We start from the raw sequence: 26,868 nt of genomic DNA on the forward strand, positions 1-26,868 counted from the left end.
TAAATATCCTGTGTATAGTTAAGGGCAGACAACCAGCAGAACAGTATCAAATATAGCAAATTTCAGTGCATCATCACTGATATTTCCAACTGTGGTTTGTATTAAGAGTGTAGAGCTTGGAGAGTGAGGAGATCTTTGGAGATATGGCTGATACCAATTCTAGGCCAGGAAATGTGCTAAATGTGTCTAGAATATCTTGGCATATTGAAGGATAGGGGAGTTATTAGAGACAACTGGGTTCATGTCTAATGGACGCCAGAGGCAATTTGCAGGGGTTTGCACTTGCCAAAGATGGGATAATATTGGCAACAAAAAGAATAATAATGATAATGGATTGAGACACATAAAATATATTAAAATCCATTAGTTCTTAATGATACTTGCACACAAAAATTCTCATTAGTCACCTTTGAATATGCTATGGAACCAACACTTTATTCTGAAAACTGGTAAATGAAGTGAAACAATCAAGCATTTGTATCACATTTCTTGTATCAATAGTATTTAAGGGTGCCAAATAGTTAATTAGGGTAGACCTTCTAAAAGAATTCTAGTGAATAAATAGGGAAGCAATGGTAGAATTAGAATATCACCATCGAACTCCTAATGAAATAATGGATTTAGGCCATGATCATCAGTGGCTATTAAAACTATTAGGTGAATTTCTTATAGGGAGCTTTGTAATGGTAGAGCAGGCTGGTAACTGCAAATCCACTGCCCGTTCTTGATGTAACAAAAAGAGAAACAACTAGATATTATGTGCTTCCTAATGGAACTACCCAACACTCCTATAGAATAGTCATGCCATAAATCTGGGCTGAGTCTGATCAAGCCTTTAGCTTTCCAGAAAATATAAGAGCCAGGAGAATGTATGAAAAGTCCGCAGAGGGAAACAATCAGCAAAGTTTAAAAGGTGGAAATCTACAACAAATCTTCCACAAATAAAATTATGAGGGAAGAAAAACTGTGAGAGAAAATTTAAAGATTAAAAGATATGTAACAGACTTTGGGTTTCAGTTCTGACCAGGAAAGATCTAGGAAATCATCACTCTCATTCTTAAAATAAGAAAATAATGTTGAAAAAAGACCCATTAGAGAACTGAGGTTATGGGGCAACTGCCACCCCCAAATCTGGAGAGATAGGTGAATACAGAGAAGCTTAGCCAAGATCAGCTGACATGGAGCAGAAAGCACTAAAGCCATAAGAAGTTAAAAGCATTTAAATAAGTTTGATGAATTCCCGAAGGCTCCTGTGGACAAGGTCAAGAGTGAGAAAGTGCCATAGTCCCAGGCTTAGAGGGTCCCCATACTTTCAGAAGTTTTACTTCCAGAATTCTACCAGAGTTTCTAGGTATAGGTCTGTTGGGGGGGGGGACACAACCTTTTGGGTAGGATAAGGAAAAATGAATAATTTTGAATTATGCTCCTGGGAAAAGCAACCATTTGAAATACTCCCAGAGTAGACTTCATGACAAAGGGCTGTCCTCCTTAATTGAAACAAAATAAAATACTCGACCCACAGGCAAGGAAATAATAAGCCAACTTTAGCCCCTCTGGCTTTTCTGCCTCACCTAAAAGGAGAAAAAAAAGAAGCTAAAGAACATTTATGAAGGTCACAGCCCAGGGACATACACTGTTAAAAGACCCTTAAAGGAGTAAAAGCCTGACATATAAGATTATCGAACACTCCCCCTTCCCATACCTTATCATCACATCAACAGGATGTCAGTATAATAACAGTGGATTACAACTGAGAAAGCTGCAAGACACAGACTCGATTTAAGAAATGGTACTTAAAGAACCACCTCTCCCCCAAAAAAGAAGGGAACTTAGAAGACACGAGAAAAAATCAAAGCTTTGTCAGCTACAACTACAGCAAACCTTCAGCACAGTCCAGCTTGCTAGATCAACGTAAAACCTCACACAACAGCCCTGTTTATTTCAATTCCCATTACTCAGTGTATCATGTCCTGCTTTCAACAAGAAATTGCAAGGCATTCTTTTTTTTTCAGCTTTAAAATGTTTTAATTTCACAATTAAAAAAAAGTTTATATGTATAAGACTCAAAGTAAATAGAAAGGCAGCTTTCAATCACAAACGGATGAGAGGAGTCATTCAAACTGTATTATGGAAGCATATTTAAGGCAATTTAAACAATTTAAGGCAATACACCTCAATGTTAGACATAAATAATTTTAACTATGCTGTCCGTTCTGGGTTTTCTATCAGATCTGCATATATATGACACTTGGGGTCAACTTTTAAGATTGGTAACGTTGATTTGAAACTCCTTATATTTTGAGTACAGGTTTTACTGTTATAAATACCGTTACAAATAGAAGATGTCAACTAACAAAACAGTAGTCCTCAAAGATCTCTTTGTCCTGTGCTCATACATGTGTAATCTGCTTGCTAATTTACCTTCTCGTAGTTACTCTTCAAATTATAGTCATTATGAATTGAGTTCCCTGTGCATCTCACCTGTCTCCTTTATCTCAGCCTTCTCATACTTTGCCATTCTGTTCTTTCTGAAAATAACCAGCACGAGTCCAGCAATAACTGCTAATATCACAATCACAGTGACAGCAATAATACCAGCTTGTAGTTCTTGCATTGAAAATTCAGGTGGTTTTTCATCCATATAGTAAATTTCAGTTTGACCAGGATCCAGATCCAATTGTTGCCCATTTACCCTCAGGCCCATTCTATTGGAATGGAACAAAGATTAATTTGTAACATTTTTTTTCAAAATAATAAGCCATATCAGCTATGAGATGAGAATGAGAAAACTCATTCTGAGTTTTCTGAGATGAATTTTGCATCAGATCAATAGTGATAAGATCATTCTCACACAGAATATTTTTGATGTATTTTGGATCCAGTAGATAGTGAGTTGGGATTGCTTCCTTAAGCATACATAGTCTTCAAACTTTGAACATCTTGAGGTGTTTCTCTTGTTTGTATTTTAGTTCAGTGATGATCCAGTAGGTCCTCACTCGTTCGGAGTAGAACTTCTCAGTTCTTCTGACCTCAACAGTGTTCACATTCCAGCACATGGTGGTGCCATTGTACTGCTTAGCTTTAAAGAGCTCCTTCTCATCACTGTCAGGATCATAGAGCCCATTGTTATTCTGGAAAGCCCTCTCAGGCCTTGCTCTTCTCCCAGACTTTGAGTCAGTCATTTCTGCCTTCATCACCAAACATTTCGTTGCCAGTTTTGAGCGAATAACGGAATTTTGTGTATCAGTTGAAGCACACTCACACTGACCATGTGTGTTCAAAGACCAGTCTGGGCAGTTTGTAGTTTTCACAGACACATTCTTTCTGAGCTGTGGCCACTGTCATGGTGGCCACTGTGAGTAGGAGTCCGAATGTGAGGACCCAGGGATGTGCGTGTGTGCAAGGCATTCTAAAAGGCAAGAAAAAGAACAGTCTAAAGAAACAAAGCAAGCATCAGAGCCAGGCTCCAATGTAGCACAAATTTTAGAAATATCAGATAGGGAATTTAAAACAACTATGATTCAGTGATTAATATGTGAAGTGGTCCAGTAGGAGAAGGAGAGCATGAAAAAAAAAAAAAAAGATGAGTAATGTAAGTAAAGGGAAAATAAGTAAAAATCAAAAAGGAATATTAAAAACCAAAAACACTGTGACAGAAATGAAGAATACCCTTTATGGCTTCACCTGACTGGACATAGCCAAGGAAAGAATCAGTGAGCTTGAAGATAAATCAGTAAAATTTTCCAAACTGAAATGCAAAGAAAAAAGTAATAAAAGAACAAAATATTCAAGAGCTATGGGAAAATTATAAGTCATATAACATATACATAATTGGAATACTAAAAGGAGAAGAGAGAAAAGAGCAGAAGAAATACTTGAAGGAATGGTTGAGGTTTTTGAAATTAATAACAAAAAACAACTACAGATCCAGGAAACTTAGAGAACACTAAGCAAGACACACACACACACACACGCACGCACACACACACACACGATAGATCATATTCACAAGGCCTAAAATCAAAGATGAGAAAATTTTGAAAGAAGTCAGAAGAAAGAAAATACCATTAAATAAACAGTAATAAAAATCACAGTGGTATGAGCCAGAATCCATACACGCAGAAAGAGATTAGAATAAAATATTTACCATGTTGAATGAATAAAAACCACCAACTTGAAATGCTGTGTTCAACAAATTTACCTTCAAAAGTGAAAGAGAAACAAGTACTTCCTCAGAAAACTAAAAGCTAAGGGAATTTGTCAATAGTATACCTGCCCTGTAAAAACTGTTAAAGAAGTCCTTCAGAGGAAAAGAAAATGATACAGGTCAGAAACTCAGATCTACATGAAGAAACAGTGCATTGGAAATGAAAAAACAGTAATTGAAAAAAATGTCTTATTCTTAATTGTGTTAACAATTGTTCAAAATAATAATTGTAGCAACGTTAGATGATCATGGCATATGGGTAAGTAAAATGAATGACAGCAATGTTACAAGGGATGGAAGGGAGGACTTGGGAATACTTTTATATGGTACCTTCACAACCTGTGAAGTGGCATATTATTTGAAAAGTAAACTCAGATGAGCTGTAAGTATATGTATATTATACACTGTAGGGTAACCACTAAAAAAGGCGAAAAAAGAAGTGTAATTTATTTGCTAACAGAGGAGAGAAAATGGAATCATGTGAAATATTCAATTAAAAATAGAGAAATGAGAAAAAGAGATTTTAAAAAAGGAGCAAAGCACAATTGGGATGTATAGAAAACAGTTAAAAATATGGCATATATATTTTTTAATTTTTTGCATGTCTTTATTTTTGAGAGAAAGAAAGAGACAGAGTACTAGCAAGGGAGGGGCAGAGACAGAGGGGGACACAGACTCTGAAGTGGACTCCAGGCTCTGAGCTGTCAGCACAGAGCCCGACGTGGGGCTTGAACTCATGAACTGTGAGATCATGACCTGAGCCGAAGTCAGAGGTTTAACCGACTGAGCCACCCAGGTGCCCCAAAACATGGCATATATTAATTCAATTGTATCAATAGTCATTTTAAATGTGAATGTTCTAAATACATCAATTAAATGACAGAGACTTTTGTGGTAGATAAAAACACAAGGCCCAACTATATGTTGTCTATAAGAAACTCACTTCAATGAAAGAGGTACAGATAGGTTAAAAATAAAGAATGTGAAAGGACCTATCATGACAACACTAATCAAAAGAAAGATGGAATCGTTAGGTTAATTTCAGACAATCCAGACTTAAGAACAAGGAAAATTACCAGGAATAAAGAGGGCATTACATAATGATAAATCATTCAATTTTTCTAAGATGACATAATAATACTTAAAATGTTTGCTTCTTACAAAAGAGCATCAAAATACATAAGACAAAATTGTTATGATTGCAAGCAAATATAGACATTCAAAATTCTATGAACAACTTCAACATCCTTTTTTCAGTAATTGATACATCCAACAGGCAGAAAATCAATAAGGGTAGGATTGAACTATACAACACCATCAATCAACTGCATCCAAATGATATTTATAGAGTATTTACTCTAATATCAGCATATACATATTCTCAAGCTCATGGAACATTCACCAAAATGGGTTATGTTCCAGACCATAATATACACTTTAAAATTTTAAATAATAGAAATTATCCAAAATGTGTTCTCAGACCAAATGGAATCAAACTGGAAATCAATTTAAAAAAATACAAATATAGGTTACACAATACATAAATAAATAACATATCAAAGAAATGTCTTAGAGATAGTAAAATATTTTGGACTAAATGAAAATAAAAATACAACTTATAAAAATTTGTGGGTTACAGGAAGAGCAATACTTAGAGGGAAATTATAGCACCAAATGCACATGTATTAGAAAATAAGATATATCTAAAATCAATTTAAACTTCCACATTAAGAAAGTATAGAAAGAAGAATAATATAAGCCTAATCTAAGTAGAAGGCAAGAAATAAAAAAAATTAAAGCATATATCAAATTGAAATTGAAAATGTTAATTTAATAAAAATTTTTAAATAAACTAAAAGCTGCTTCTTTGGAAAAATTTCTTTGGAAAATTTATAAACCTCTAGCCATCCAGAGTAAACAAGAAAAAAAATGATACAAATTACTAATATCAGAATGAAAGAGGTGGTATCACTACTGATATCATGGACATTAAATGGATAATAAATACTGTGAACAACTCTATGCCTACAATTTTGAATACTTAGATGAAATGGATCGATTACTTGAAAAATACTATAAGAGAGGGAAAAACTACTTCTTCTACTCATTTGAGTTCAACTGGAGCTCTGTAACAAAACACAAGAGAAAATCAGTAAGTTTTTGAACCTCTATACCTCATATTTACAAGGAAGAAACTCAGAGATGAGTAATTTAAAGAAGTGGTTTAGAACTCCAACTTATATAGCATCTTATCCAAAAAACAATACAGTTTTTAGAAGAGTGACAAGACAAAGAAAAATAGTCTTATGCTTCCAGGGTGGCAAACCATAGGAAGGCAAATATATGAGGGGAAACTACTAGAGTAAGTTTTTTCTTCTGACTCCTTTGCTGTCATTCTGAGCTGATCAGAGTCTCTGTTCACCTTCAAAAAAAGAAAATATATATCCTACATTTAGGGAGAAAAAGAGAGCTTTTCCTGTTTACTGCTTAATTGCCTTTAGCTCAAAATAATTCTTATGCCAAAGAGATATGTTTTAGGGTGACATATTCTGATTTTCTTCAACACAAACTACCAATATGCACACACCACAGAATAGGTAATCCATTAGCAATAATCGCGCCTCGGATAAACCTCATTGGCTACGATACTGCCACTGCGCAAAGCTCAGAATAGATCATTTAAATAGGCCTATGTTGAAGTAATTGTATCGAGAATTTATAACCTTCAAAAAGGAAGGCAACAGGCCCAACTAGTTTCACTGATGAATCATCCTACCAACTATTTAAGGAAGAAATGATACCAAGTCTCTACATTCTCTTTCAGAAATAAGCAGCAGAAGGAATAATTCTTAGTTCATTCTATAAGGCCAGCATTATCCTAATATCAAAACCACATAATGATATTACAAAAAGAAAATTGTAGACAAATATTTCTCATAATCGTAGATGTAAAAATCCTCAACAAAATATTAGCAAATTCAGGGCACCTGGGTGGCTCAGTCAGTTAAGCGGCTGAGGTCATGATCTCACGGTTCACCAAGTTTGAGCCCCGCGATAGCTCTGTGCTGACAGCTCAGAGCCTGGGGCCTGCTTCGGAGTCTGTCTCCCTGTCTGTTCCCCTCCCCTGTTCTCTCTCTCTCTCTCTCTCTCTCTCTCTCTCTCTCAAAAATAAATAAATATTGAAAAAAATTTAATTAGCAAATTGGATCTAAAAATGTATAAGGATAATTGTACATCATAACTAAGCAGGATGTATTCCAATTATTCAAGGCTAGTTCAACATTCAAATATCAATTAATGCAATCCATCCTATCAGCAGGCAAAAGAAGACAAATGTTATTATCATATCCATGATCCAGAAGAAACATTTGACAAAATCTTATACCCATTCATGGTAAAACTTCTAAAACTAGCCTTGAGGGAGTTTTCTCAACTTGGTAAAGAATCTAAAAACCCTGCATTTAACATCACACTTATTGGTGATAATCTGAATGCTTTCCCCTAAAATTAGTAATAAGGCAAGCATGTCTCTTCTCACCACTCCTGTTCAACATTGTGCTGGAAGTCATAGCTAGTACGATAAGAAAAGGAAATAAGCACTATATAGAGTAGAAGGAATAAAACAGTTTTGGTTTGCAGATGATATAATTTTCTGCTTAAAAAGTCACAATGCATCAATGAAAAGATTAAAAAAATCCTAGAACTAAGTGATTACAGCAAGGTCATAGGACTCAAGACTAATAGATAAAAGTCAATTGCTTTCCCATATCTGAGCAACAAATAGGTAGGATTTGAAATAAAAAATACAATGCTGTTTCCATTAGCACCAAAATAAATGAATACAATTAAGTAACTGGCATACAAATAGCAAAATATGTATAAGATCTAAATGAAAAAAATCTACAGAACTTTTATGAAAGACATCAGAGATCTAAATAAATGGAGAGATGTTTCATGTTTATTAATAGGAAAACAATATTGTTAAGATGTCAGTTCTTCTCAACTTGATCTATAGATTCAATTTAATCCCAACTAAAATTTTAGCAAGTTATTTTTGTGGACATTGGCAAACTGATTCTAAAGTTTATATTGAGAGGGAAGACCCAGAATAGCCAGTGCAATACTAAAGAAGAACAAAATTGGAGAACTGACACTATCCACTTCAAGACTTATTATAAGCCTAGTAGTGTTAGTGAAAGCATAAATAAATAGATCGGTCGATGAGTATAGAGAGCCAAGAAATAGACCCACAAAATATTGTCAACTGATCTTTTTTTTTTTTAAATTTTTTTTTTTTTTTTTTTCAGCATTTATTTATTTTTGGGACAAAGAGAGACAGAGCATGAACGGGGGAGGGGCAGAGAGAGAGGGAGACATAGAATCGGAAACAGGCTCCAGGCTCTGAGCCATCAGCCCAGAGCCCGACGCGGGGCCCGAACTCACGGACCGCGAGATCGTGACCTGGCTGAAGTCGGACGCTTAACCGACTGCGCCACCCAGGCGCCCCTCAACTGATCTTTTACAAAGAGGCAAAGACAATTCAACGGGTAAAGGATAATCTTTTCAACAAATGGTACTGGGGCAAGTCGACACTCACATGCAAAATAAGCTAGACACAGACATTGCATGTTTCACAAAAAATTAACTCAAAATGGATCATAGACCTAAATGTAAAACATAAAGCTAGAAAATTTCTGGAAAACCTTTTTTTCCTCAAAACGTATAACCCTTGCCTAATCATGATCAAAACTTACATAATTTCTAATAAAGGAGCATCCCACAATGTACCTGACCAGTACTCCTCAAAACTGGCAAGTTTGTAAAAACAAGGAAAGTCTGAGAAACTGTTACAGCCAAGAGAGGCAATTTTTATTCAGAGTTTCCTTTTATTTATGAGATACTTCAAGAAAAATAAAAACACTTCTCTGCTGATGGTACCGTTTGTGTCATCTCAAAGTGGACTTGACTTTTGTTCTTGAGTATAGGTCACATGTTTCTGGTTTTTTTTTGCATGCCTACTGAGCTTTGACTGGATACTTTCTATAGTAGACACGTGGAAGAGTGACTTTTATTTTGGGCAGCACTTAACTTGGCTTCATGCTCAGACTCATACCCATACTCTGTCCCCTCTGCAGTCAGTAACTGACATTTCCCTCAGATCTGTGATTTTCAGACTCTGGGATTTTGTTTTGTCTGGGGAGAGTTGTTTGGGTTTTTTTGTTTTGTTTTGTTTTTACTAGTTCCTTCATGGTCTCCCCTGTGAATATTAGTTTAGTGGTCAGCCAACACTTCAGGTCAATATTGGTTGCTTATTTTAGGACTCATTCTCTATGTGATTCTTCCCTTCCAAGCTCTCTTCTGTAGCTTTCTGTTTGCCCTCCAAACCCTGAACTCTGGCCTCCTCTCCTTCAGATCAGTAAGGCTTTGGCATTTTGATGCCTCGAGCTGCTGTGCAGATTGGGAATTGTCCCCAGGCAAGAAGCTACAAATTCCCCAGTGTCACTAGGTACAATTCCTGTTTTGTCAGAGTAGATTTTCTTCCAGTTTCTATCTGCTTTTGATTGCTCTCCAGTGTCTCCAAATGGGCTTTCTACTTAAATAGTTTAGTTAAAATTTTAAACTTTAATCTGTGGACCTTTAATCTTTGGTCTATCCAAGCTACTCTACCATTATCAGATAAAAGAATCAGTCAATGAAGTCTTTCGGAAGTTCAGCAAAGTTTAGCCTACTTAAAAAAATCTTTTTTTGCTTATTTATTTATTTTGAGACAGAAAGAGACAGCAAACAGAGGAAGAGCAGAGAGAGGGGGAGAAAGAGAATTCCCAAGTAGGCTCTGCACTGTCAGCACAGAACCTGATGGGGGCTCAAACCAGCTAACCATGAGATCATGACCTGAGCCAAAACCAACAGTCAGTCACTTAACCGAGTGAGCCACCCAGGTGCCCCAAGTTTAGCCTACTTTAAAATGAGAACTCTGCTCTGTTTCTTACCATTTTTTTATTCCATAAGCACTTATTTACTGTTTACTAAGTACCAGGAACTTTTCTAAGTTCTTTGCAAATACTAACTCATTTATTTCTTACAAACAGCCCCTATGGAAACTGCTATTATCGTTTCCATTTGTCAACAGAAAAACTGACGTAAAGAGAGGTTGTTACTTGCCCATGTTTGCACAGCCAACAGAGGGGCTAATTGCTGGACACAGCACACTGTTTAGCCAGAGCTCATTTTTCTCCTCTATTAAAAAACCAGAGGTTGATGCAGGGATTCTGAATGCCCCTCAAATCATGCCATCATGTTGCCCTTTATAATTTATGGGAGTGAATAAAATAGAAGTCTCTATCAAGATATCCTGATTGTAGGGCTGAGTCTCCCATTAATTTTACACATGACTTTGATATATCATGTCTCTTATCTCTCACCTCCAGTTTCCTTATCTATAAAGTGGAGTGGTAGTAAATTTAACTCTAGAACTCTGTTCTCCAAAAGATCAGAAGTGTCATCCACCTGTGTATATTCTCTTTGTCTTCACTAGAGGGGGAAGTGATACCAGACAGTTGTGGTTAAGAGAATTGAAAACAACTCCAGTGAAAAAAGTTTACTTTTCATTTTTTTTTTCCTGACTGTGTAACACTATTCATTTGAAAAAATGTAGGACAGGGGCGCCTGGCTGGCTCAGTTGGTTAAACATCGACTGTTCATTTCAGCTCAGGTCATGATCTCAAGGTTCGCGAGATGTAGACCCATGTGGGGCTCTGTGCTGACACTGCAGAGCCTGCTTGGGATTCTTTCTCTCCCTCTCTCTTCCCCTTCCCTACTATCTCTCTCTTTCTCTGTCTCTGTCAACATAAAAATAGAAGTAAACATTAAAAAAAAGTAGGACATATAGAAAAACATAAAGAAGAAAAAATCATATAAAGTACCCTTGTTTTGACCATTTTGTATTCCTGTTGGCTAACTTCTGGACCTCCTTCACTGTAGAGGTAGAAATGCTGGTTTCCCAATCTCCCATTTCAGCTGGGGTGTGGACACAAGACTGAGGCTGTGCCCTAGATGGAGATCTGAAGACACAAAAAAAAGCAGAGATGGGAAAGAATCCACACTGGTAGGAGGTCCAGCCTCAGAGTTTCAGCTCCTTTTACTTCTGAGGCAAAAATGTCAGTGATACAGGGACACTGGTAAAGACAGCCCTCTGTCCACCATGAAGTTTAATGGGGGTACTGGGCTTTACTGAGTGTCTCAGGTCTATACACTGATATCTTTCATTACGTTGAGGGACTTTTCAGACAATGCCTGTGGTGTGGGGACTTCACCAAACTGGTTTCTGGGTGATTTTTAACACTGCTCCTGGCATCCTCAGTTTGCCTGGAGGGCCCTATATACTCCCCACCCTTAAGATTCTGTGAACTAAGATCTTTTAAAATCAGTGTCTTTTTTGTTTAAAACAACCAGAATTTTTTTTCTAGTGCTTGAAACTACAAATCTTACCTGAAGCACCCTCTCCCAGAGACAACCCCTGTTGCTATTTTGGTGAATGTTATGAGGGCTTTTTAAAGATTAAAAACCATTAATTAATTAATTAATTAATAACAATATATTGAAATTCAATTAATAAGGCAGTAGATATTTGCAAGTAAAGACCTCTCCTGTAAACCCCAAATTACATTACCAAGTCAGCCAGCAGCTTTACGAAAACAGAGTCAGCCTTCTAAGATATACAGTAAATGATTTTTCACTAAGGTCTCAGGACCTAGCCAATGTTTCCCTAGAGCTTTTCCAGACTTCTGAATCATCTGAAGGAATCTATTAAAAAAAGAAGTATCTGGCCCCCAGTACATGTTCCCCTGATGTAGTTTTAAATGTTTCCCAATACATACAATGTGGTTGGAGGACTTTTTATCCTTTAGATGCCTCTGCTTAAATGTTCTGCTCCATAAAACATGTCCCAAACTGAGTCTGTCCTTTTTACATAAATATCTGCTTCTCCTGGATCCCCTATTTTTGTGTGTGAATGAGAGCTTTTAGATCTCTAAGTCAGATACCTCATAGTCATCCTTGCCTATTGTCTTTCCCTCCCATTCTACATTTGCTTGGTTACTGTATTATCTGGAATACAACTGGAATTTCAGCTGGATTGGAACTGGATTCTAATGTGGCTGGTGCATAGAGCTACTTCTTCCCTTGTGTCCTCAACCTCTAATTGTTCTGATTGCCAGATTTCCATGAGTGCTGAGAACTCTCCCCACGTTAGGAGTTTATACAGTGTTACCGGATGGACAGAGTGCAGGTAGAGAGTACCTACAGAAAGAATTTATTCTAAGCAGAGAAGGTATCTAGCATGAGCCTTTTGACTTAGCAACAGGGACTGAAGGTTGGAGTTGTGCAAGGCAGTGACTGCTTTGTGGAGTCATGCCAATCCAGCTATCTCAGTAGCAAGTACTTCCTGGGGAAAAATGGATGGCATGTGTCCTGGGGACCTCTCTCACTACACCTATAGCACATCTTTGTTCAAAATACCCTGTTTTGGACACTCTGCAATTAAATACAGCAAGAGTTGGAGGGATGTTCGTTGGACACCCCTTCTCATTTTGTAAGATATTGTGGGGCTTCTGCTGCACTTTAAGACTGAGAGCACTGGTGGTCAGGGAAAATGAGCAAATTTCTGGATTTCAGAGCAGAAGATGCTGGTGGCACATGGCACCCTGAAATGTTTGTTGTTCTCAAACTTTCAGAAATATTTTGGGAATACGTACAAGAAAAAATGGAAGTCTTTGAGCAGGTGAGGCTTGGAGCAAGATTAGAATATGAGTTGGTGTGGCTCAATCTTTCCTCACAGGCTGGTGAGGTTTGGAGATATGCACCTTTTATAGACGTCTCTCAGATTTGTCTCCTTCTCTCTCCCCCACATGCCACTGCCTACTTCTTTTCTCACCTGGACTACCTTGCCAACTTCTTAACCTGTATCCTGTGTTCTGTGCTGTCTTCTCCAAGTTCCAATCCACACGTGTGCCAGATTGATTTTCTGTGGCAAAAATTTGATTATGTCCCTCTTCTGCTAAAAAAGCTCGTGGCTCCCCCCCCTTTTTTTTTGAAAAGCATTCAATCGCCTGTAGTGATTAGGAAGATTTTTTTTCTGAATTGACATCAATCATCTTGCATAGACCTTTCATTCAGCCTTCCTATCTTGCACCTTGTGCTCTGGTCACATTTAACTGCTGGCAGTTTTATGAACTGGCCATGCATTTTATTTTTGTGCATTTCAATATCTTCCTTATCTTTAGATCTGCAGTGCTTAATGCAATGTCTGTGCATATGATAGTTGCTCAATTCACTGAAAAAATGAATGAATCAAACCTGTTCACATGAGATTGAATCAAGAGTGAAAAATTGCAAGACTCAATCATTTCCAAAAGGTGATGAAATTCGAAGTTGTAATAACACTAGTAACAATAGAAATATTATTACTAGGGGCACCTGGGTGGCTTAGTCGGTTGAGCATCCGACTTCGGCTCAGGTCATGATCTCATAGCTCGTGAGTTTGAGCCCAGCATCGGGCTCTGTGCTGACAGCTCAGAGCCTGGAGCCTGCTTCAGAATCTGTGTGTCCCTCTCTCTCTGCCCCTAACCCACTCACATTCTGTCTCTGTCTCTCTCAAAAATGAATAAACATTTAAAAAAATTTTTTAAAAAGAAATATTATTACTAAACACTATTGGTAACAATAGTTTTGAGCACCGACTATGTATCAGGTACTCTTGACATAAGATATATTGTAATAACTCTTTAATTCTCATCACAATCCTGTGAAGTAAATACCACTATATCCATTTAACAGAAAGGAAAGCTGAGGCACAGTGTATTTCAGTAATTTGCTTAGATTAACCTGGCCAGCAAAAGATTGAGCCAAAATTTGAGCACAATCAAAATGACAGCAGAACCTGCATTATATTGCTCTGGAATACACCATAGGGGGAGAACTCCCATGGCATGAAGGTGAAGGTCTTTGGTTTTGAAAAGTTTCAAGAATTGTAGTATCAAGGTGTTACAAGAAATATTGACGTGAACTTTTTGTTGCCTGTTAATTGTCTACCTTCCCTCACTAGAAAGAAAACACCATTGGATGAAAGAACCTGTCTCTCTTTCACATTTCATACCTAGTGCCTAGAAAGTGCGTAGAAAGCATATATCAACAGTAGGTGCTCCATAAATATTTGTGGAAAGAGGTGAGGAAGAAAGGAATCTACAGTCTATCTATCTGATAGATACAAAGGATCTATCAGAATTACAAAAGGTCTGCTTTAGGCATTACCCTGATTTTATCAAATGTATTTTATATTGCTTAAGTGCATATGACTTTCCTTTCTCCTCAGTTTTCTGGTGTTGTGCATAATTGGTGTTTAATAAGTAATTATTGATTGTTTGAAGAATGTCAGAAAAATTAATGAAAGAGTTCGAAATGGACACTCATTCCAGTTGTCTCTGCCTTTCAATATATCTGACTGTTTTACAGCCCAATGGAGTTATATAAAATTAATAATAATACAGATGATATTGTCCACAGGAATGAAAATTAGTTGTATCTGGTGGAATGTAATTGTTGACCCATTTTATTTTGGCATTCCTTTTCTGACTATACACATGTATCCTTTGAATTCTTCTTTGAACAGTTTACAAGAATTTACTGGTTTTCTCATTAGTGAATGAGTTAGGTAAAATCTTTGACCCAGGATCATTCTGTATCTGCCTGAGTCCCGATTATACCCTCTCTTAACAACTATCCTTTAACAGGACAAAACACATACAAAAGCAATTTTTTTTCCATTCACAGCCATATTTCTTCATAGAAATGAGCATTGATAGTATTTGTGAAATCTCTAGATCCAGCCATTCAATTATGAGGACCCATCTTGAATGGTTTGTATTGGGGGTTAAACCTTGTATTTCTGCCCAGGTAAGGCACAACTTCCTTTTAAAATATCAACTCTTGGTTGATGGGGGGTGGGAGGGAGGGGAGGGTGGGTGATGGGTATTGAGGAAGGCACATTTTGGGATGAGCACTGGGTGTTTTATGGAACCAATTTGACAATAAATTTAATATATTAAAAAAATTAAAAAAAATAAAATAAAATATCAACTCTTACACAACTTTGAGAAGCGGGGAGCCAGGTAGAAATTTACACTGCCTTCATAAACATGTTAGGACTCTGTCCACCAGATGTCACCCTGACATCTTAGGATCCATAGAAAACAAAATTAGCTTTCCTTTTATAAGCAGGTTATTTTGGGGGGCACCTGGGTGGCCGAGTCGGTTAAGCCTCTGACTTGGGCTCATGTCATGATCTCACGGTTCATGACCTCAAGCCCTGCATCGGGCTGTGTGCTGACAGCTCAGAGCATGGATCCCGCTTTGGATTCTGTCTCCCTTTCTCTCTGTTCCTCCCCCACTCGCGCTCTGTCTCAGTGTTTCTCTCTCAAAAATAAATAAAGATTAAAAAAAGTTATAAGTAGGATAATTTTTTTAAATTTTTTTAACATTTATTTATTTTTGAGACAGAGAGAGATAGAGCATGAATGGGGGAGGGGCAGAGAGACAGGGAGACACAGAATCGGAAGCAGGCTCCAGGCTCTGAGCCATCAGCCCAGAGCCTGACGTGGGGCTCGAACTCACGGACCGCGAGATCGTGACCTGAGCTGAAGTCGGACGCTCAACCGACTGAGCCACCCAGGCACCCCGAGTAGGATAATTTTCAATAGTGCAATATAAACTGGTGGTATCTAATTTCTTAAAATAGGGGCTGAGGCAGGCAAGATTGGAGACAAAACTCAGGTCTTCATGTTTCTCCACATTCCTGCTTACCTGAGATGCTTTTCCATTTAACATTGCAAATTTTTCTCTCACTATTTAGTTATGATGCACCTTTTCCTAAAAGTACTCTCTTAATTAAAATATGGTCATTCACAAATAAGTGTAAAATGCACGGTCATTTTCTGTATCACATAAGAGGTCTTAAATCTAGAGTAGTATCCATTCAGACATCATCCATAGTGACAGTCTTTGAGGATTATGACAAAGACTCTCTTCTGGATCAAACTTCAGTCAGGCTCCTCTGAGCTATCTTTTCAAGTAGGCTTTATCCTTAGGTCTTGTCTTTGTCCTGTCTACTCCAGTTGTAGTAAGAATCCTGCAAACTTAGTTTAGCAAGAATCCCCCACCCTTGATACCTTGGCTTGCCTTCAACAAGAATCTTGTTAGTTGGTTTAGCAAAAATCTCCCTACCCTTGATGTCTCCTCTTTGTAGTTTTATCCACTGACACCTCACTCTGTTCCTTTGCTACAAATATCCAGTTTTCTTTGCTATATTTGTAGTTGAGCCCAATCTCTTTGCTGTTTTGTTATAGTCTTGGCACCTATTACAATAGTGCTGAATAAAGTCTTGTTAAATTATATATTTTAACAAGTGTGTGTGCTCTATAATGAGAAACTAAGATTGATCTTTCTCACCAAAAGTTTTCCATCATTTTCCAAAATTTGTACTTTGATATTTTAATTTTTTACATTACTTTTCTGGCTTTTCAAGGTACATGATACCAAAGATCAAGTAATCCATTTATTTATTACCGTTTGTTTTTATGGACCTGTACATATAGACAGAGAACCAAAGTTTCTGTAGCATATATTATATGTCAGGTTCTTTACATGTATAATTTATATGTTAGTTAAATTATCTTGAGTTTTTTCAGGTTTGCTTAAGATTATTAGAAAACTCCATGCCATGCATAGTAAAGAATGTCATCTGTCTGAGTCTTGATGGGGGAGAATCCTGGGTGTTTCACATTTCTTTTCATCACCTGTGGCTCCACTCTTCTGAATTTTTTTCTTAAGTTTTTATTTCACTCAAAGTTAGTTAACATACAGTATAATATTAGTTTCAGGTGTACAATTTAATGATTCAACACTTACATACAGCACCCAGTGCTCCTGAATTCTTGATCTCACTTGTATTTTTCTTTCTATGATTTTTTTTTCTATACTCTCTAAAGACCCAGTATGTGATGCAAAACATTTTATTTCCTTCCAAATGCTGGTCATACAGAGATTCAGGAAGTTTAATAATTTGTTTAACACACAGTGATGGAGCAAAGACATAACTTTAAGTTTGCCTTCACACCCAGAAATATTTCTAGTCACTTTTCTTCCTGACATATTTGCTAACTACATATGGTGGGCAGGGAACTAATAATATAAAATGGATTTGGCGTATGAAATAGGAAACCATATGAAATAGTGAAAATTTGTAAATTTTTATTTCAAAGGGAAACTTCTATTGTTTAAAGCAGTGATTCTCATATATCCATTAATTTATGTGGCTATTCTTACCATAGGTTTTGTAATAGTTAATTATATATAAAGTAATCTAAAATTCAAATGTGCAAAGTAACGTAGTTCTAATTCTGTTAACAAGAGATTACCTCTCTACCAACGCCGATACCAGAATGGGCCACTAGGTGTCATTCTGGCACAGAAATTATCAAAAAGGCCCTCAGGAAACCAGTGAGCTCACTTTCAAGGTAGAAAGATACTGTTTTGCCCTTTCAAGTACAGTACATGAATTTTGTGTCCACTCAGCCCTCAATATCCATCTGCCCTAGGGAAAGATTAAAATTGTTTCATTGAGGTAAAAGTATTCTACTGCCAAGAGAAATGTAATAGATGGCTTTTGATATTCAAAGTAGGGTGATTCCTAACAGATTTAATAATAAAGATAAATCTCTTTTCGAATAGTAACAAAAAAGACAATATACTAGGGAATAAACCTAACAAGAATATGCAAAACCCGTATGAGGAAAACTTCACAGCAGTCTTGAAAGACACAACAGACTTGAGCAAATTAAAAGGCATCCCTTCTTTATGGATAGAATGTGTCAATGACATGTAGATGTCAGTTCTCCTTAAGTTAGCACTTTCATTTAGTGCTATCTCAATTGCAATACCACAAGTATTTCTGGAGCAAGAGAAATTGATTCTAAGGTTCATATAAGAAAATAAGCTTGGGGCACCTGGGTGGCTCAGTAGGTTGAGCGTCCGACTTCAGTTCAGATCAGGATCCCACAATTTGTGAGTTCGAGCCCCGCATAGGGCTCTGTGCTGACAGCTCAGAGCCTGGAGCCAGTTTCAGATTCTGTGTCTACCTCTCTCTGCCCCTTCCCTGCTCATGCTCTGTCTCTCTCTGTCTCTCAAAAATGAATAAACGTTAAAAAAATTTAAAAAAAAAAAGAAAAGAAGCTTGTAAGAATAGCTGTGAAAGTTCTGTTTAAAGAAGAAAAATGAGGGTCCCTAGCCCTACCAGATATTAAAACATACTATACTGCCTCTGTAATTAAAACACCATGGTATTGCTGGATAATAGATTAGTGAAGAGATTCAAATCCAGAAATATACCGAAGTATATATAGAAATGTATTATATTTTACATGTGGCTACTCAAATCCCTGGGGGTAAAGGTGGGCTTTTAAATAAATGATAGGGTGGCAACTTGATGGTCATTGAATCACCCTATATCATACAAAGAATGAACTCCAAATAGATCAAAGATGTCAATGTAAAAATATCACATAACTTAAAAGAAAAAGGCTAAGTTCAAATAAATATAAGAAGAAAAGTACCCTGCCAATTTTACACTGAAGCGCTCATCTATTAATATGAAACAAAACATAGACATGGTTATTCGTTCCGGCATTACTTCTAAGCACGAAAGATTAGAAATAACCTTCATGCCCATCCATAGGAGGATGACTAAATAAACTGTGGCACATCCATACAATGGAGTTATTTGTGGCCAAAAATAGAACATGGTATTTAGAAATTGAAGATCTCTGATATGGAGTGTTTCCAGACATATTGTTAAGTTGGAAAAAGAAGCATAAAGAATATAGCATACTAACTTTTGCATAAGAAAGAAGGGAGATAAATGCACGTTTTTTTGTAAATGAATAAAAAGGAGAAGAAGAAAAAGAAGACAACAAAATAGAGTAGTTATAAACTAGAAATTATTTTTTTAATTAAAAAATTTTTTTTCTTAATGTTTTATTTATTTTTGAGACAGAGAGAGACAGAGCATGAGCAGGGGAGGGGCAGAAAGAGAGGGAGACACAGAATCTGAATCAGGCTCCAGGCTCTGAGCTGTCAGCCCAGAGCCCGACGCAGGGCTCAAACTCAGGAACCGCGAGATCATGACCTCAGCCGAAGTTGGATGCTCATCCGACTGAGCCACCCAGGCGCCCCTTTTAATTTTTATTTATTTATTTATTTATTTATTTATTTATTTATTTATTTATTTATTTATATTTATTTATTTATATTTATTTATTTATTTATTTATTTATTTATAATTTTTTATTTATTTTTAATATATGAAATTTATTGTCAAATTGGTTTCCATACGACACCCAGTGCTCATCCCAAAAGATGCCCTCTTCAATACCCATCACCCACCCTCTCCTGCCTCCCACCCCCATCAAACCTCAGTTTGTTCTCAGTTTTTAAGAGTCTCTTTATGCTTTGGCTCTCTCCCACTCTAACCTCTTTTTTTTTTCCTTCCCCTCCCCCATGGGTTTCTGTTAAGTTTCTCAGGATCCACATAAGAGTGAAAACATATGGTATCTGTCTTTCTCTGTATGGCTTCCTTTTAATTTTGTTTAATGTTTATTTATTTTTGAGAGAGAGAGACAGGCAGAGCATGAGAGAGGAAGAATAGAACTTGAAGCAGGCTCCAGGCTCCGAGCTGTTAGCACAGAGCCCGAGGTGGGGCTCGAACTCACGAACCGTGAGATCATGACCTGAGCGGAAGTCAGATGCTTAACCAACTAAGCCACCCAGGTGCCCCATATAAACTAGAAATTCTTAAAAAATGGTCACCTAAATGGGAAGAGTGGTAACAGGATGAAGATGAAACTTCTGTTTATATCATTTAAAAAAAAATAGTTTTGGCCTTTTTACCACATTTTGGCAAAACAATTGATCTGGACTCTAAAAATATTAATGGCATAAAAGACAAAACAGAGAAATATCCTAGCTTAAAGGAAACTAAAGAACTTTTTTTTAAGTGCACAAGTTACAAAGACACTTTCCTTGTGAAACTTCAATGAGATTTTAAAAGTTATAAAAAACATATGTCTTTTATGATGCCCTCAGAGAGCACTGTTAAAGAGCACCAGTAACCTTTCTCTGTCCCACCTCATTTTGCTCATACTTTTGAGTAGTTAAAGTTCTGTATTAACATTAGGAGACATGGAGAATAATCATCCAATATGAAAAGTAAGGGGGAGAAAAGCCTGCTATTTAGGCTATGAGATGAGGGGTGTCCTCTTTTCAAATTTGTTCTTTTTTTTTTTTTTTTTTTAATTTACATCCAAGTTAGTTAGCATATAGTGCAACAATGATTTCAGGGGTAGATTCCTTAATGTCCCTTACCCATTTAGCTCATTCCCCCCCCACACACACACCCCTCCAGAAACCCTATGTTTGTTCTCCATATTTAAGAGTCTCTCATGTTTTGTCCCCCTCCCTGTTCTTATATTATTTTTACTTCCCTTCCCTTGTGTTCATCTGTTCTGTGTCTTAAAGCCCTCATATGAGTGAAGTCACATGATATTTGTCTTTCTCTGACTGACTAATTTTGCTTAGCATAATACCCTCTAGTTCCATTCACATATTTGCAAATGGCAAGACTTCATTCTTTTTGATTGCCGAGTAATACTCCATTGTATATATATACCACATTTTCTTTATTCATTTGTCTATCAATGGACATTTGGGGTCTTTACATCTTTGGCTATTGTTGATATTGCTGCTATAAACATGGGGGTGCATGTGTCCCTTCGAAACAGCACACCTGTATCCCTTGGATAAATACCTAGTAGTGCAATTGCTGGATCATAGGGTAGTTCTATTTTTAATTTTTTGAGGAACCTCCATATTCTTTTCCAGAGTGGCTGCACCAGTTTGCATTCCCACCAAGAGTGCAAAAGAGAATCTCTTTCTCCACATCCTCGCCAACATCTGCTCTTGCCTGAGTTGTTAATGTTAGCCATTCTGACCGGTGTGAGGTGGTACCTCATTGTGATTTTGATTTGTATTTCCCTGATGATGAGTGATGTGGAGCATTTTTCATGTGGCAGATGGCCATCTGAATGTCCAACTTCTTTGGAGAAGTGTCTATTCATGTCTTTTGCCCATTTCTTCACTGGATTATTTGTTTTTTTGGGTGTTGAGTTTGATAAGTTCTTTATAGATTTTGGATACTAACCCTTTATTTGATATGTGGTTTACAAATATCTTCTCCCATTTCATTGGTTGTCTTTTAGTTTTGCTGATTATTTCCTTTGCTGTGCAAAAGCTTTTTATTTTGATGAGGTCCCAATAGTTCATTTTTGCTTTTGTTTCCCTTGCCTCCAGAGATGTGTTGAGTAAGAAGTTGCTGCAGCCAAGATCAAAGAGGTTTTGCCTGCTTTCTCCTCAAGGATTTTGATGGCTTCCTGTCTTACTTTGAGGTCTTTCATCCATTTTGAGTTTATTTTTGTGCATGGTGTAAGAAAGTGGTCCAGGTTCATTTTTCTGCATGTCTCTGTCCAGTTTTCCCAGCACCACTTGCTGAAGAGACTGTCTTTATTCCATTGGGTATTTTTTCTTGCTTTGTCAAAGATTAGTTGGGCATATGTTTTTGGGTCCACTTCTGCGTTCTCTATTCTGTTCCACTGAGCTGAGTGTCTGTTCTTGTGCCAGTACCATACTGTCTTGATGATTACAGCTTTGTAGTATAGCTTGAAGTCCGGGATTGTGATGCCTCCTGCTTTGGTTTTCTTTTTCAAGATTGCTTTGACTATTTGGGGTCTTTTCTGGTTCCATACAAATTTTAGGATTGTTTGTTCTAGCTCTGTGAAGAATGCTGGTGTTATTTTGATAGGGATTGCATTGAATATGTAGATTGCTTTGCGTAGTATTGACATTTTAACAATATTTGTTCTTATTCAGGAGCATGGAATCTTTTTCCATTTTTTTTTGTCTCTTCTTCATTTTGCTTCATAAGCTTTCTATAGTTTTCAGTGTATAGATTCTTTACCTCTTTGGTTATATTTATTCCTAGGTATTTTATGGGTTTTGGTGCAATTGTAAATGATATAGTTTCCTTGATTTCCCTTTCTGTTGCTTCATTTTGGTGTTTAGAAATGCAACCAATTTCTGTGCATTGATTTTATATCCTGCCACTTTTCTGAATTCATGGATCAGTTCTAGCAGTCTTTTGGTGGAATCTTTTGGGTTTTCCATATGAAGTATCATGTCATCTGCGAAGAATGAAGGTTTGACCTCCCCTTGGCTGCTTTGGATGCCTTTTATTTCTTTGTGTTGTCTGATTGCTCAGGCTAAGACTTCCAGTACTATGTTGAATAACAGTGTTGACTGTGGACATCCCTGTCTTGTTCCTGACCTTAGGAGGAAAGCTTTCAGTTTTTCCCCATTGAGGATGATATTAACATTGGGTCTTTCGTAACGTTGGGCTTTTATGATCTCGAGGTATGATTCTTCTGTCCCTACTTTCTTGAGGGTTTTTATCAAGAAAGGATGTTGTATTTTGTCAAATGCTTTCTCTGCATCTATTGAGATGATCATGTGGTTCTTGTCCTTTCTTTTATTGATGTGATGAATCACATTGATTGTTTTTGCAGATATTGAACCAGCCCTGCATCCCAGGTATAAATCCTACTTGGTCGTGGTGAAAATTTTTTTTTAATATATTGTTGGATCTGGTTGGCTAATATCTTGTTGAGGATTTTTGCATCCATGTTCATCAGAGAAATTGGTCTATAGTTCTCCTTTGTAGTGGGTTCTTTGTCTGGTTTTGGAATCAAGGTAATGCTGGCTTCATAGAAAGAGTTGGGAAGTCTTCCTTCCATTTCTTTTTTTTTTTTTTTTTTTGAACACCTTCAAGAGAATAGGTGTTAACTCTTCCTTAAATGTTTGGTAGAATTCCCCCTGGAAATCCATCTGGCCCTGGACTCTTGTTTTTTGGGAGATTTTTGATTACTAATTCAATCTCTTCAGATATGGTCTTAAATCTTTGAAATTCAATAGGTAAATTAACCTAATTTTTAAATGAAACGTTCCTTTCATTTAGACATGAAAATCACTTTGGAATTATTGCTTAAATTGAGAAAAAAAAAGAGAAGTCTGGGTTATAGGAAACAATACATTAATTAGTTTAACAAGAGTACCTGCAAAAATATTTTATTTTCCTCAAGTGAAAAAAATATATTCCTATGTAAATTTGTAAGTTAAAATCCAATACTGGAAAATAATTTGAACATTTATTAGGATACTTTGTTTGGTAAACTATAGGTAGAATTACCTGATATTTTTTGCCTGTGACCTGAGGTAAGGACTAAGCTTGTTAGATGATATTTGTGAAAGAAAATTGTTATTTTAGAAGAGTATGAGAAATCAATGTTAAGTACTCCTGTATAGTGCCAAATCATCGTAAGGTAGATCTTTTGTTAGTTGTGTAACCCATCAAATTGAATTTAAAAAGTTTGGATCTTAATTAGTCATGTTATGATCCAAAAAAGAAAAGTAACTCCATTGAAGAGTTCAAGTTATATATTAATATTTATTTTGGCAAATTTCAAACATGAACTCAAGTAAAGGGAATAATATAATTAATAATAACTTTCCACCCATGTCTAATCTTGTTTTATCTATAATGACCTCCATGTCCCTTCCTTTTAATTATTTTGAAGCAAATCACAGACATCAGATCATTTTAAGATTATATTATTATGTATTATTAGGATCTTTATAGTCATTCCTATTATTATGAAGTGGGTACATCTAAGATACTAGCATTAGCAGACCTCAGCACATAAAATAATACATTGTGTTTTTATAGTACTTTAGTTGATCAAACTGTACTAGTACCTTGTGGCGTATGTCACATGAACTTGACAGCTCCCCAAACCTCTTTTTTTATGATATCTTTTGCTATAACAGCAAATGTGATGTGTTTTATTATACAATAAAATGTCAGTTTGGGGACATCTGCAATAGTCTCATGAACAAATATTTTACAGATGATTAATGTGTGATATTACAAAGTTGCACATCAGTAAAGGATCTGTTCAAAGTATAAAATAGATGAATGGGTTTTAACACAATAGAGTATGAAAAATTCAGTGATATGGCTTTATATTCCATAGAGCAACTCACCTAAAAAGCTACACCTATTGAGTTTTGATATAGTGTCAAAGAAGAATATTCATAATTATCTGAAAGGCTATTAAAATACTACTTCTTTGTCCAACTACATGTCTGTGTGAGACCATATTTTCTTTATTATACTTCAACCAAAACAGCATGTTAAAACAGATAAAGGCAGGGGTGCCTGGGTGGCTCAGTCGGTTGAGCATCTGACTTTGGCTCAGGTCATGATCTCACGGTCAGTGAGTTTGAGCTCCATGTCAGGCTCTGTGCTGACAGCTGAGAACCTGGAGCCTGCTTTGGATTCTGTGTCTCCCTCTTTCTCTGCCCTTCCCCTTCTTGTGTCTTTCTCTCTCTCTCAAAAATAAATAAACACTAAAAAATTTTGAAAAAACCCAGATAAATGCAGGAGCAGATATGATAATTTAATTGTCTTCTAAGAAGCCTGATATTAAAGGGTTTTCAAAATTGTAGGACAAAGTCACAATTCTTGTTACTATTTTTTGAAAATATAGACAATTTTAAAGACTTTTTAATGTTAAAACATGTTTATTATTGTTATTTTAAAGTAAATAACATTTTTTAAAACTCTTAGTTTATTTCTTTAACAAGGTAAATATTAAGGAAATATAAAATAACCCATATCAACAAAAGTTCTTTCTGGTCCTCAATTATTTTTAGGTGGAGAGAATTCTTGAGCCCAAAAAGATTCAGAATCACTTATTTAACTTCTTTCCTATTCAAGGAGATGGAAGGAAATATATAGAAGCATACCTTGTTTTATTTTGCTTTGCTTTATTGTACTTTGCAGATACTGCATATTTTACAAACTGAAGGTTTGTGAGTATTTTTCATTGAGCAAATCTGTCAGTGCAATTTTTCCAAAGCATTTGCTCATGTCGTGTCTCTGTGTCACATTTTGGTGAGTCCCCTAATATTTCAAACTTTTCCATTATTATTGTATTTATTATGGTGACCTGTGATCAGAAATGTATTGTAATTGATTTGGAGTGCAATGAACTATGACCATATAAGATGGCACACTTGGTCGGTAAATGTTGTTTGTGTTCTGATGGCTCTACCAATTGGCTGTTCCCCTGTGTCTCTCCCTCTCCTTGGGTCTCTCTCTTGCCTGAGACACAACAGTATTGAAACCAGGCCAACTGATAACCCTACAATGGGCCCCTAAGTGTTTAAGTGAAAGAAGAGTTGCATGTCTCTCACTTTAAATTGAAAGCTAGAAATTATTAAGCTTAATGAGGAAGGAATGTTGAAAGCTGAGCTAGGCCAAAAACTAAACCTGTGCATCAAACACTTTGCCAAGTTGTGAAGGCAGAGGAAGAGTTCTTGAAGAAATTTACAAATGCTACTCTAGCGAACACACAAATGATAAGAAAGCCAAACAGCCTTGTTGATAATAGGGAAAAAGTCTGAGTTGTCTGGATAGAAGGTCAAACAAGCCACAAGTCCTCTTAAACCAAAGCCTAATTCAGAGTGAAGCCCTGACTGTCGTCAATTTTACAAAGGCTGAGAGATGAGGAAGGTGCGGAAGAAAAGTCTGAAGCTAAGAGAGGTTGGTTCATGTGGTTTAAGAAAGAAGCCCTCTCCATAATGTAAAAGTACAAGATGAAACAGCAAGTGCTGATGTAGAAGCTGCATCAGAAGGTCTGGATAAGATAATTAATTATCCAGAAGGTCTAGATAAGATAATTAATGAAGGTGGGTACAGATTTTCAATGTAAGATGAAGCAGCTTTATATTGGAAGAAGATGCCATCTAGGACTTTTGTAACTGGGGAGAAGTCAATGCCTGGCTTCAAAGCTTCAGACGACAGGCTGACTCTCTTGTTAGGGGCTAATGCACCTGATGAATTCAATGCTTATTTATCATTCTGAAAGCCCTAGGGCCGTTAAGAATGATGCTAAATCTACTCGACTGATGCTCCTTAAATGGAACAACCAAACCTGGATGGCAACACATCTACAACAGTTGTCTACAACAGTTTACTGAATATTTTAAGCCCACGATGTCACCTACTGCAGAGCAAAAAAAAAAAAAAAAAAAACTTCTTTCAAAACATTACTGCTTACTGACTGTGCATCTTGTCCTCCAAGAGCTCTGATAAGATGTACAATGAGGTTAGTGTTTTCATGCCTGCTAACACAACATCCACCCTGCAGCCCACGGATCAAGGAATAATTTTGACTTTTAAGCCTCATTATTTAAGAAATACATTTTATAAACTGTAGCTGCCACAGATGGTGATTCCCTTGGTGGATCTTGGCAAAGTGAATTGAAAACTTTCTAGAAAGCATTCATCATTCTATATGCTGTTAAGAACATTTATGATTCACAGAATGAGGTCAAAATATCAACATGAATGGGAGTTTGGAAGAAATTTATTGTAACCCTCA

The 26,868-nt window shown here is 36.5% G+C and overlaps 1 long non-coding RNA gene and 2 pseudogenes across 3 annotated transcripts in view; 1 reads left to right on the forward strand and 2 right to left on the reverse strand.

The window, feature by feature from the left end:
* Positions 1-26,868, forward strand: part of LOC147580231 (uncharacterized) — a 68,772-nt gene that overhangs the window by 27,216 nt on the left and 14,688 nt on the right. The window contains exons 4-5 of one of the 3 annotated variants that reach the window (XR_015252660.1): positions 15,035-15,157; positions 25,266-25,376. This is a non-coding gene — a long non-coding RNA (uncharacterized LOC147580231). The remainder of the gene's footprint in view (positions 1-15,034; positions 15,158-25,265; positions 25,377-26,868) is intronic. The other 2 variants (XR_015252662.1, XR_015252661.1) reach the window with 2 other exon arrangements.
* Positions 1,913-3,408, reverse strand: LOC112855575 (epithelial cell adhesion molecule pseudogene; annotated as a pseudogene).
* On the reverse strand, positions 6,809-6,873 carry LOC112856770 (U4 spliceosomal RNA; annotated as a pseudogene).

This window comes from Puma concolor, chromosome B3, assembly GCF_028749965.1.
Source record: "Puma concolor isolate L17-30 chromosome B3, mPumCon1.1.hap2, whole genome shotgun sequence".
Lineage (NCBI taxonomy): Eukaryota > Metazoa > Chordata > Mammalia > Carnivora > Felidae > Puma > Puma concolor.